Below are 13,942 nucleotides of genomic sequence, written 5' to 3' on the forward strand. Positions count from 1 at the left end.
TCAGGGCGAGCCATCTCAGTTCAAACGGCGTACAATTCATCTTTGTTACTTCCGTTGCTCAAGCGCTCTTTTGATTTCTCTTCTGCCAGAATGGTTTATAATGTTATTCCTAGATCGCTCTATCTTTACAGCAGCGAGAGTTTAATTGTGTATTACTAAACAATAAGCTAGCTTTTGTGTCATGGGGTTGGCAAATCTGTCACCTACGCAGTAATTTTCATGACAAGGTTTATGTCTGATGCCCTGTCAGTACTAGTTTTGTCACGGTACAATAGGAAAAAATAGTGTTGGTATGATACTCTAAAGCTACTATAAAGCACTTTTATACTCATTTAATTTCAATTACATTACTTCTGAAAAAGTTGTTGATACTTGGTCAAATCAATCTTTAGTTTTGATACTAGTTTTAGTATTATTATTATTATCTACTGTCTAGACTAGTCTACTGATAGTTACAAATCAGTAGTAAATAATTGACATTTTAAAGGTTCTACATTGCGCAAAATTGACTCTTATGAACTTTAAGCGACGTTATAATGTTGTTATCTCATCAAAAACGTACCTGGAGTTGTGTTTTGTTTCATTCACTCGTTTAAGTAATCCTGCATTTTTTAGACTGTCTGTATCTGTAAGATCAAAATGCTCTATTCCATCTTGTGATGTCATGAAGTGTTAGTGAATATCAATACTAGTGCTGTCACAATATTGCACTTTCCAACTCTGTTTCAATAGGAAAAAATACAATTGGTGTGATACTCCTAAAACTACTATAATGCACTTTTATTCTCCATTTAATTTCAATTACAATAAATCTTTAAGACATGTTATAATGTTGTTACCTTCTCAAAAACATACCTGAAGTTGTGTTTTGTTTCATTCACACATCTGGTTAATCCTGCCCATTGTCTATTCACCTTATTCTGGAAGTTTCATAGTCATTCAGGTTGTTTTATTTTGCATGGGGCAGCAAATAAGTTCTATAGGGGTTACAAAGCAGTTTTAAAGCCTCACAAACATCGAGGCAGTGTTGACCTCTTGGTGACATGAACAGTGAACAGTTTACACAAATTAACCTACTTTATGTCATATTTTTGAGGTGAAGCTTTTCCTGAATTCTCCTTTGACATAAATGGGATTTCTGCTTAACTGGAAGTGCCACCACAATGAAATCGCGGTTTGGAGCATTTGGAGGAAAAGTGGGTGGGGTGGAATAAGGTCAGTAGCAACAGTACCAAGCTATTCTGCATAATAGTTGCACTCAAGTTCAAATGTACTTAAAAATCACATTTAAAATGAGTGACCAAAGTGCTATAAAGGAAAGTGTATACATCAGACAAAATACACAAAAACACAGCACAATAAGGTAAAATACTGTAAGATCTTGGCTACACAGATTTATTTATTTTTTTGTACATTATGAAGCTCTATAACGCTGCACAGTGGATAGTCTTGCTGATGCACCTTATTCCATTTATCCATGCGCTACATAGACTTGCCGGAGTTTAAATGCATTTGTTGACATTCACATTTTGCAACAATAAACGCGCCTGGTCTATAGAAAATCCATAACAAAAGTCTGGATACCTCACCGGTCCAAAGAACACAAGATGAAATCACCTTCACAACACTGAGGTCATGCCGATGACTAATTAGACTTACAACTATCATTTATGTAGCACAGTCTTAATTGCACAGAAAACAAGCCAAGTCTCTGGTTGGGACTCGTCTCACAGCCTAAGCCCTGTATTAGTCTAATTAATGGAAATGTAATCTGAACAGTGCTCTTCTGAAGCAGGATATGGCGTCATCATTGGAGTGAGTTAGTCGTGTCAGTCATGGTAAATTACCTCAGCTGTACATAAAGCCTGGGTCTCTGGTCAGTGTTGGGTCCAGCCTTCACTGTGCGGGTTGCCAGGTGGAAGGAACTTACAAGTCAGTTTCCTTTACTGTTTTCCTTTCCATGCGGATTATATATAGACTGGACACTTTTGTTTTTCTTTCACTCGTTATTTACATTGGATTGTTTTGATTTTCTAGCATGGAATAAATGTCTCTTTTCCTTCCTGGGTATAATGAATGTTTTGGTGCGATTTACTCACATGTGAACTGTGATAGGAGAAAAACAATCTGTTATTTCATCGTTTAAGATGTATTTTTTTAAGACTTTTTTTTTTTTCTAGGATTTAGTTTTAAGCCATAACATACATAGATCACTCAAGCCCCAGACACAGGGCAATGCAGGATTACTCAAACATGCACAAATTAAAATACAAAACTGAAAATACCATTCAGTAACAAAACGTAAATGCTGATTTATGTTCCCTTCAGTGGGGGATGAAGTACTCCATTTTGTTAAGTAAAAGTACAGCTACAGAGGTAAAACGTTACTCAAGTAATAGTAGTAAATGCCACAAAAAAATCACATAAAAATATTCTACTTAAGTAAAAGTTTTTAAGTACCTGTTTAAAAAGGCACTTAAAAAGTAAAAGTATTTCACAAAAGTTTTAAATGTAGTGATATTGATTAAAAAAAAAAAAAGAAAAAAAAAAACAATATCACTGCAAGATATATATTTTTTATCAGCAGTTGCCATACAATTTTGTAATTTGTCTCATGAATTTTGAATATTTTTTGTTTGCTCAAAGCTGAATCTTGAACTTGAAAATTTTGGTCAGGATGTTACCACAAACATGGTAAAAAAAACAAAAAAACACTTACATCATATGAAAAATACTTTTTACTTTTACTTTTCAGTCCCCTTCAAAAAATGTAGATGCTCTCAAGTGTAGTAAAATAAAAGTAAAAAATATCCACTCTAAAATGTACTTAAGTAAAATACAGATACCTAAAAAATCTACTTAAGTACAGTAGTTTACCACTTGTACTTTATCATCTTCCACCACTGATCCCCTTTAATAACAAGCAAATATGAACAATGCCATTTTTATACAGAAAAATATACACTGCCTGGCCAAAAAAAAGTCACCACCAAAAAAAAGGTCACAGACTCTAATATTTTGTTGTTCCACCTTTATCTTTGATGACGTCACATTCGCTGTGGCATTGTTTCGATTTCGCTTCTGCAATGTGACAAGATTTATTTCCATACAGTGTGGCATTCATTTTTCACCAAGATGTTGCTTTGATGATGGCCGAGTCTGACGCTGCACAAAGCCTTCTCCAGCACATCCCAAAGATTCTCAATGGGGTTAAGGTCTGGACTCTGTGGTGGACAATCCATGTGTGAAAAAGATGTTTCATGCTCCTGAATCACTCTTTCATAATTTGAGCCCGATGAATCCTGGCATTGTCACCTTTGAATATGGCCGTTGCATCAGGGAAGAACAAAATCCATTGATGGAATAACCTGATCATTCAGTATATTCAGGTGTCAGCTGACCTCATTCTTTGAGCACAGACTGTTGCTGAACCCAAACCTGACCAACTGCAGCAACCACAACCTATTTGCTTAGTTAAATCCAGGTGGCGACTTTTTTTTTTTTGGTGTATAAATTAAATTAAATCACTGTTGGAATTAGTTTTATAAGATGATATATTTGCATTTTAACCTGGCAAATTGGTAGAGTTTGAGGTTTATTTGTACAAAAGAGACAAAAAAAAACATGACATGGACCAATCTGGCTGGGAATCTGACCCAGAAGTGGCAAGTGCACTGAGAGAGAGAGCCATAGAGGCGCCTGTTTGTAATGGAATAACAGGAAGGGCAGCCATGTATGTTATATGTGTTATGGGATTGAAACATGAATGTATTGTGTAATTGTACCGATACATGTCATATATTTTTAGATATCTATAGAGCCGCCGGGTTTTTTGGCTCTGTCTGCAGGGTCTGAGCGAGGGCTTATACATCAGTGTACCATCAAGCCGCTGGCCGCACTCTGATTGCACAGCCCAGAGAAGCAATTTCTGGATTTTCAGACTAATTTATCCAGTGCATTTAAGCCCGGGCATATGTTTATAGTGTGCCCCCATATTTTTTGGACCAAAACCTCTTCAAATTCTGCTACTGTACATGGGTTAGACTTAATTGTCCCAGTTGTGGAGCTAGTTTGATGGTCTGGCGTAGCTCACTGGAGGAGTATTATATTAGACCTATTGTGTTTGTGTCTGCTTTATATTTATAATCTATGACACAGTGGATCATTCTGTTGTAATTTGCACATTTTAAATCGCAATATTAATCTAAAACGACTTAATAAAAGAAACAATTCCACTGGGTTCGAAATCTGATGTCGGCGTAAACTACATCACAACAAAGAGCTGTGGAGCTGTCTGCGCCTCCTGTGGATAGCTGCACATCACATTAGAGAGTAGCAGATTTTTTTCTTTTATTTAAATCCTACGTGTATCATCAATTTAGAAAATAAAATTGAAGAATAAAGTAAGTACACACCAGTGGGCGGTGGTGAAAACGAGGGTTAATCGGTAATATGGATTAAAAATTGCTCACACATGCACGAATCACTCCAAATACAACCTCGAGAGGGTAAATTAGAAGGAGAAACAACTATAATATGGTTAAAAGCTCTGAAAAGTTAATTCTGCGTAATAGGTCTCCTCTAACCTGGGTAGTGCCTGGAGGACCAAAGGGGGGAGTAATGGGGGAGGAGGACAGCTTAACTCGCATACTCCGCCCCTGCAGGTGTGTGTTTCAGAGGTGACGTCACATGTCTCTTGAAACACATTTTAACTGTATTTGGCAGCACCCGCTAATGGTTTGACAGTTAAACCACAAAGCTGCAACTTTAGCTTGCACTAAAATGGCAGAAAAAAGATTATGAACAGGAGAAAATGTTATTGCTATAAACGCCATGTACAGTGTTTAATCGCAAGAAAAATATTTTGAATTGATTTCTACTTTAAAGACAATGCATTATGCAATAGATTTTAAAACAACCATTGCTCAAAGCACCAGAAAGGAGGTTACTGAAGTTACTCTATTTTGCTGTTGCATAAATAAATAAAGCAAATGTTCAAGGCCATTATTAAAAATACTAAATGATGCTTACAATGGGCCTGTCAAATAACATAATTTGAAATAATTTGATATATTGCTGAAGTAAATGTAGATGATAAACCATATAATTAAGTAATTGCTCATGCCACGGACACAAAAACACAAAAAAATATCTTAAATGTACAATATTGAAAAAAAAAAAAAGTTGATTAATTAACTGAACTAAACTGGGATGATAGTAGCTCAGTTGGAAGAGCGTTTGTCCACTGATCTGAAGTTTAGCATTTCGAATCCCGCTCTCGACATCCATTGACCATTGGCGGCGTGATTATAGCTGTCATAGATGAATGCTATTGTTGTGTCCTTGAGCAAGACACTTCACGCCCTCCAGTGTGACCATTTGGGACCAAACTCTTCAGTACTTAGTTTGCATCTGTAATGAGTCATAGATGTTGTTAAATTTTTTTTTTTTTTAAATGTCCCTGTAGTGCAAATAAAAAGTACACACGAAAAATACTAACCCCCAAAATACATTGTCACATCTATCATATATTGAAGAATAAGTAGATATAGTAATTATCATGACAGGCCTACTAGAAAAATTTGTTTGATGGTAAAATTAGGATTAAAGATTGAAATAATAAAGGCAACAAAACCACATTGTACAGATGATTGCGTTACTATTACACAGTCACATAAAGATCCTTTTGTTTTGTGAGCTGGGGGGTCCTCATACTCCATACACCGTTGTTCCTCCCCTTGGCCGTAGCCCATGTCTATTAAGTTCACTGATTCCAGTTCAAATTGGCCCCTTGTTATTAATCCCAATCAGCCGGAACCATCGACCACAGCGCACCAGCAGGAACATGAGCCCCCCTAAGACCCCCCCCCCCTCCTGCTCCCGCTCCTGCCGCCCTGATCGCTGCACTGATTCTAATTAATTAATTACATCCCAGGTGATTTTCCTTTGAGATTGAGAGAAGAAAAATAGACGTGAGGAGAGAAAGGAAAAAGTCTTATCCCACCGGCTCCATCAAACTGGCAAGAAAAGCGCAAAGATTTTCAGGGGGAGTTGGCCTCACCGAGCGGCTTTATTACTATTTCACCACTGTCCAAAAACCGCAAGAGTTTAAGAGTGTATTTAGCGTTATATTCTTGGATTGAGGAACACAGGAGTGAAGTTTATTTCTGGAACTACGTTATTGAGGCAGTATTTAACTCTGTGCCGCTACCCTTTTAAATTAAACACAAGCACTTACTAGATCTCTCATTTGTGGATTCCTTCAGATCTCCACAGACTGCTCGTTTCTTCTCGATGTTCTTGTTGCTGTGCGTGTAGACAACCCCCTTTAATACTATCAAAAAAAGTCTTGAAAATTCAAGGTAACACGATCTCAAAATATGGCTCAATTATTAGCTTTTAGTTCTGTGTAACTAACTTCTGCACAACTTTTCGGAAGGTCTGCCACCTGCTTGTCACTATGGAGATATTATTGCTTTATCTTGAATATTCTACAGTATGGCATTAAACTTACCTATCTGACATTCTGTTGTTTTTTTCATATGTTTTTATTTCTCAAAAATAGCTTTTATATTGCACAAAATTGATTCTTGTGAGCTTCAAGTCATGCTATAATGCTGTTACCTCCTCAAAAACATACCTGGAGGTGTGTTTTGTTTCATTTACACATGTTTGAGTTACCCTTTAATATTAGTCTATCTACATCTCCAAAGCTCAAAATGCTCTGTTCCACTTTGTGATGTCATCAAATGGTAGTTTTCAAGTTAACAACTACCTTTTACCTTGAGTTCAGTAGACAATGGCAATTCCAGGGCTGAAATCATCCAAATGATTCTAGTGAAGGTGTATGAAGTTTAAAAACACAGTGGAGCACTTCCTGTATCACCACATGACATCACAAGGTGGAACAGAGTGTTTTCAGTTTGAGAGAAAAACTCAGCCTCAATATGAAGGGTTTGTGTGTTAAACATGTGAATGAAACAAAACACAAGGTATGTTTTTGATGAGGAAACAACAGTATAACATAAATCAGAAAAAAGAATAATATTGACCCTTTAAAACAGATTTTCTCACTTGGCTTGTATCTTGGGCTGTTGGTGCCATCTTCTCATCTTCATTGAGATAAATGACTGTGGAACATTCTAGACAAAGCAGTAACATCGTGAGATTGGCAAGTGGTATGTCTTCTTTCTGAAATGTTGCTCAGTGCAGCTTTAACTATTGTAATTGATGAAGAAAACATGCAGTTAAGAACCCTGGCCTTCATTTTTACTGGTCTTCATAATTACCTTGTCGTGCTTCGTATATAGTCCACACATTCAAAGTTGACTTGATTAGCAGCACTGGGGTATAAAGGTGCTGTCATGTCTCTACTGAATCCAACTAAAACATTTTCCAGGACTATACTCGTGAGTATGTGCTGAAAGTGTGTCTTTTTAGTCATGGCTTCTTGGGTTTTATATTCAGTGGACTGGTGCCACATACTTTCTCACCTCTGCAGGAGCCTGTCTCAGATGAACTGATAATCTCTTGGCAGCTCGATACGCCCAGTTCTCTTTAGGCACCGTCTTAGATACATCAACAGTGAAGCTGCTTTGGCAGATTGAACTAAGCCATCAGGTGCCAGGTTATCACAAACTGGACCCTCACCAGGCAGATGGGGATTTCTCATTTAGGCTTTTCCAGCGCAACCTAAATTATAGATGGCAGTTTTGCAACAAGCTGGCACTGGCATACCCTTCTAATATCTTTTCCTGAATGTTGTGACAAAAATTAGTTGGACACTTTGAAATTCTCGGCTGGTTGGTCTTTGGCATAAAATGGAAAGATTAGTCTGTCCAGGCATATTTAATATTATGGGGACTGCAACCTGCTAATTGGTGAGACCTGCCAGCTCCTGGCACAAATGCTGCATTTAACACCAATATGTTATCGTGATTCTACGCCATATGGAAATAGAGCAAGGCCATTATTAAGCTCTATGCTTTATAGGCACAGAATGTATTACAGTTCAAGCTCATCCAACTTTTTGCAGGTTTTGGCTAAAGATTATGGCTAAAACTGAACTCAATAGATTACATATGCCACACTTTGAGCTGGTAGTTTCAGATGGAGGGCACTGATTTTGAAAGAAATAACCAAACAAAAAATTAGGGCTGTGCCAAAAATCAAAAGATTGTTTGATCACGATCTAAACTTTGGTCAATTTCAATGATAGTAGGCAAGGCAAACACATTATATTCAACAGGTCTAGAGCCGATCCTGAGGCAGTAAGAGCTCGTGGTGCTGAACAGAGTGATCGCTCTCTTGTTCAGATGAAAGTTCATGGCCAGAGCTCATCTCCTCATGTGTCCTCACGCTTATCAAGTTTTACTTAAATCTGCACAATTTGACAAAAAGTCCAATGTCTCCTTCCCTCTGCCTCTGTGTGTGTGGCGCCGTCTGCCCCACTCCCCCTCCCTGTCTCTGATCCAGCTGCAGCTCCTCACCTTTTCTCCTCTTTCTCTCCTCTGGTGCTTCTTCTTCACTAGAATCCAAGTTTCAGAAAGTAAATGACTACTTTTCACTATTTATGAGTGAAACTTAATACCTTGGGCACAGACATGGCATGTGCTTCTGTCGATACCGGTGTATTTTTTTTAATTCTGACACCGTGCTCTTTATCTTTATTGGGTTCACAAACTCAATGTCAATCTTGTGCCAACACTTTTTAATACTATAGTGACAAAAACGGTTCAAACATCCAAACTTCATGCTTGGTTTTGTTTCACATGGATAGGGAAAGTAATTTCTGTAAACCAGGTCAAAAAATAGTTATTTTGATTGTGACCTGCCCTCTGACCCAATTTTAAACAAAAGAGTATGTAGAATGTTGAACTGTTATTTGAACCATATATTTTGTTTGTGTTATTCAGGCCCATCAGGCTTCACTGCTACATTAAAGAAGAGGAAAAATGTTGGAAGAAGGGGTGCGCTGTCTGCTTCCTGCCTTGAAGAAAGAAAAAATAAATGAAAAAAGAAGATAAAGCGACAAGGAGAAGGTAGGATGATCGTCTCCTATCTGAGCAGAGACAGTTTGCTAAATGCTTCCACATTCATCACAGCTTGGATAAAAGAGCAGGGGCTGTTTTCATAGAGCAGTTCTACACCGGAGCATCGTGGTCATGTCTTGGTACCAGACCCTGCCGTGACTATGATGTTTAATAAGTGAAAGTGAAGGAATGCAGCACGAGAGGCTCCAATGCACAACTTATTTATTTGCTCATTCATCAGCCCTGTTTGACCTTTGACCTACTACTGTGTGTTTTTGCTCTCCCCACTGCCAGCTTTGAAACTGTTGAAAAAAGTCCAGAGCTGGCCCTGGAAAAACACACTGTATGCGAGTGGAAAAAAGACACAGATGGGCTATAGATGTAGCGTCTCCCAGGTGCTCACAGTAAAATGTTTTAGCTTAAAAAAATAATAATTGTATGGGAACTGAGATTAACGGCTCACTGCCTGAACCAAATGTTTGAAACATGTTCTAAGCTGCGAATCTCCTCTTTCAGTAAAACAAAGTCTAGTGGGACACGGTGGTAAAGAAATGCAGCAGATGTTACGAGTGGCCATTGGGAATATTATGATAAAGGATGGTACAGTGATGCTCGGTGCAGATAAACATTGAACTGTTTCATAGGCATTTTATTTGATACTGTCTAGTGTAATAGTTTAACTTTTTACTAAAAATACTTGACTATAATACAAATATTTGAGTAAAAGTATACTTTAGAAGTTACAGCATGCTAACAAATATAACACATTGTTGAAGTAAAATTTTATGTAGTTACTTTACAACTTTGGATAGCACATACTGTCATATCCCCGGACATGTCCCGCAATGAAAACCCAAAGCTATTACTAAGACCATATCTTTTAAATTTGACTATTACTCTTACTTTACCTTTACCTTTCCAGCCAGAACCACATGCTTTGACAAAGACAAGTAGATCAGGACCCATATCCCGTCTCCCCAATTTCAGAGGATGTGGATTAACCAATCAGAGAGACACTTGGTCCATTCACATCAAAAACAAACATGGCAGCTCACATGTAAAGGACATAAAGGACAGGTTTTTGCAGAATCAACAATCGAAACGCCAAAGTCTTATTCATCTCAAGTAAAAAGTTCTATTTTGTTCTGAATAAAAAAGGATTTTGGAGACTATGTGTTTTCTGCATTTGAGAGACACGTGCCTCAAATTAGCAGCTGTGGTTTGACTATCCCAAGTTAGGACGGGGGATTTTCACCCTCTGTGGTCCGATTCCAGACCCTTCTGGAGTCAAACAGAATGTAGAAGGGACTGCCTGGTCAGGCAAACTAATCCTGGTAGTTGTGTGACAGCAGCAGTGGTGCAGTCTGTGAGCGTTCACCGTAAATCTACAAAAGAAGTGTTTACAGCACTTACCTTCTTGGCAGTGATTCTTCTTGTGCTTTAGTCGGCAGTGGCACTACCGAACATCAAGAGTTCTAAACATCTGCCAAGGGACAGGCAGCGAGATTTGTAAGTCAATATGCACTTCAAGCCCAAAATGCAAGCATCTGCGTTTGAATATTTAAAGTGTCTTCCATCTCAGTGAAGTGATGGCTATGGATCTCTGCTACCTTCTGCTGTGTTTACCTCCACACTAACAAGGCATCAGAGGTGACAGTTGAACTACACAATACATAATGCATGTCAGAGCTTGGAATACTGTTATTTATACTTTGTTTAAATAGTGTACGGCAGAGCGCACATGAGTGAGGTCTGGCAACTTGTTTGTATTGTAAATGGATCAATGTCTAATAAGATTCTCAAACTCAAAAGCTTATTGAGCTCTACACCCAAAATGGTACCAATGTTCTATAGATTTCAAAATGGAGTTCTAACACCCACCCAGGAGAGGCATTTTCTGCAAATAGCTCAAAAAATATATATATTTTTTTTTAAAGTAATTGCCTAGCCTTGACACCCTATTTCTGCTAAGTCTGTGTTGTCGGCATTCAGTAGACAAAAAGCACCAGGAGAAGCCGCATATAATTGTATTTGCAGCCTGGCGATTGCTGCTAATAATCCAGGATTGAAGACCTTGAAGTAAATTGCATGGTTTTCTTAAAGGAGCTGAAATTTGTTGAAAATAAGAAAAGATTTTAATTGAGGCAAATGACAAAGTATCACACACAAGTTAAGGGCACCTTCATCTTAACATTTCTTCCAAATTGCATTGGTCTATCTACTTTTGATCAGTAAAGTTTCCTTTTGAGGACAAGTACAAGTGACCAGAATTTCATTTGAAGGACTTTTAAGTGTCATCAAGTCAGTCTGTTGAGAGTGTGATTTCGTGGCTGTATTCAGCCTTGCCTTTTGTGTCTAGTTATGGCTAAAGCGTGGTCATTAAGCCACAAGGTTGACTCGAAGATGGGTAAAATTACCAAAACTGAATTTTGGATTCTCTGATCTCTAATTTCAAAATTCTGTTTTCTTAATGCTTAATGAGGGCACTTGATGTAGCTTTTCTGGTGGTCTGTTTGTCTCCATGGAGATGCTTTGTCTGTCATGGCATCATAGCATCTAACTTGCATTTATTCAATTATAGGTGTTTTGATGTTGGTGATTTTTGGTGATTTATTTACTTAGGAACTATAAATGTAGCCTGTGCTCTTAGTTTTAGAAAGGTACTACAACAGTTAAACTAGTTTACATGTCTAAGGCCCCATCATTTTTCTCCTATTTTTAACTCCATTCTTAGACCTAAACCTACAAGTAAGTATGCTAATAGGTGTGAGAGCTCCCATTAGGGGCATGAATGCAAAATATGACTCAGGCACAGTTCACACTTTTGACCTCCAAATAGTTTCTGTGAATAACAGGTGTATTAGTTTCAGTGTAGCTGGCGTCTTCCTTCAGATAAATATAAGACAATGTCCATCAGCAATCTGACCAGAAATGAAGAAGAGGCTTGGATGAGCAGCAAAACTTCTTCACTCAAAAATCTTTTGTACAGTTGACAGAATTTAAAGTTTCTTTCACTATAGATCATACCTGGACGACTGAGGGATTACGCAGACAAGGCACTACAATCACAGCCTAACCTGGGTTTCCAGTGTCTTAACCTGCAGATAGAGGGCACATGCAAGTTTCCCCATTCTCAGTACATTGAGAGCATAAACTATTACAGCAGAGACACTGATTAATGATGGCTGCAGGTGCTGGGTTTTAGGTAGTGAGAATTCAGATGGATTTCAACTGGCAACTGAAATGAGAGATTCATGAGGCTCATTCTGAAGATTATGATCTTGAGAACCAAAACACCAGATTATAACGTAAATAAATGTAACATCATGTACAATCTTTTTGCAGTTAAGAATAAATCAGCATTATGATTGTTATCAGTAAAAGCTTTATTTGATTTGAACATGTTTACCATATCAGGAGACACAGTTATGTCACATTTATGGAAATCAAAGCATTGCCAGCATAGCAATACATCAGAGAAGCTTTCGTTGCACTATTCCAGTAGTCTGTAGTCTGGCACTGAAGGATTATTTCATGTTGCCCTATCATGATCCCATTGTACACAAAGCCGTCTGCGCTGCTGTAGTTATTGTTTGAATATCCTCTGCACTCTTACAGTATGTTTTTGAAAGGATTACTGAAACCTCAAGTGCTAAAAAGGAATCTTTCACATCTGCTAAACATTTCCGCTACACTTCAATTTATTGTTCTCTGGATCGTTCAGCTTTCCACGCCGCTCACTTGTCTTTACACTTTGGGAATCATCACCACAACGTTGAACGCTGAAGCTATAAATTGTCAAGAAAGTGCCCCATGCTATTCTTATATTTATACTTGAAATACTTAGGATTTTCATAGATTTAGAGGTTCAGTTGCTTAAATGGTCAAATCCGCATTTGACTGCAGTGCATTTCATCTGTATCATAGTTTTTATTATTTAATTCTACCCCAAAGTCTTATTTTTGACTTTGACAATGTCCTATTTTCAATGATGAGCAAGAATTCACCTGTAGAGGGGTCACAAGCCGCTGCTTTGTTTCTGCCATGGATCTATTAAAATAACTGGGTGGGGTATTGCTAGCTTAGGCCTGTCTCAAGTTGGATTAGTGGCCACTCATTGGTACTACAACGAAAAAATCCCTCCTGTCTGGAATGGATTTTTCTCATAAAGCACAATGTAATTACAAACTGCTCATGTTTGGCTGACAGGGCACCTACAGCTTTCACAAAGGTTGAATTTTGTGGCAATTTTTACTTACTTTAAGATCATAAACTTTATCTAAGCTCAAAATCCATCTGTCGTCTTAAAAACACTTTTTAATTGTTCACTTCAGCTACACTCTATGTCCGCTCTAGATAAACTCAACCTCTGATTGGTTAGAGCAGTCACATGGTACGACATAAATGAGCATGTAAATGATGTGAACGAGCCCAACTGTCATGAACGAGGCGCAGGTTCAAGTCTCATGGGGGCTAGCTCATCTTCTCATGGTCGATGGGCAGGGCAGGGCCGGATGTACCTAGCCGCTGAAGGCTAAACTAGCGACATGCGCCATTGAGCCCGGTCCATTGACTCCAATGAGTGGCCATGTTTAGGCCCCGAGGCAAGGTTTCTGCCAGTAATCAGTATCTTATAGTGGGATTAATAGTGGGATCTAAATCTATCTAATGAAGCTAAACCAGGGCAGGGCAAGTCTGCATCACGACAAAACAGAACTCCAGCCATGCAGGACCAAATTACCCAATGAGCCATCAGCATCACCAAATGAGCCATCCGCACCCATGTTTTTTTTTTTTTTTTTTTTTTTTTCTCTTTTTTTAAACATCAACCTTTTTACTGGTATTAAGACCTTATATTGATTTTCATTTCCCCACAGATCTGGCCTGTTGCTTGGCCTTGTAGTGTCACC

The sequence above is a fragment of the Periophthalmus magnuspinnatus genome, chromosome 4 (assembly GCF_009829125.3).
Source record: "Periophthalmus magnuspinnatus isolate fPerMag1 chromosome 4, fPerMag1.2.pri, whole genome shotgun sequence".
NCBI classification, from domain to species: Eukaryota; Metazoa; Chordata; class Actinopteri; order Gobiiformes; family Gobiidae; genus Periophthalmus; species Periophthalmus magnuspinnatus.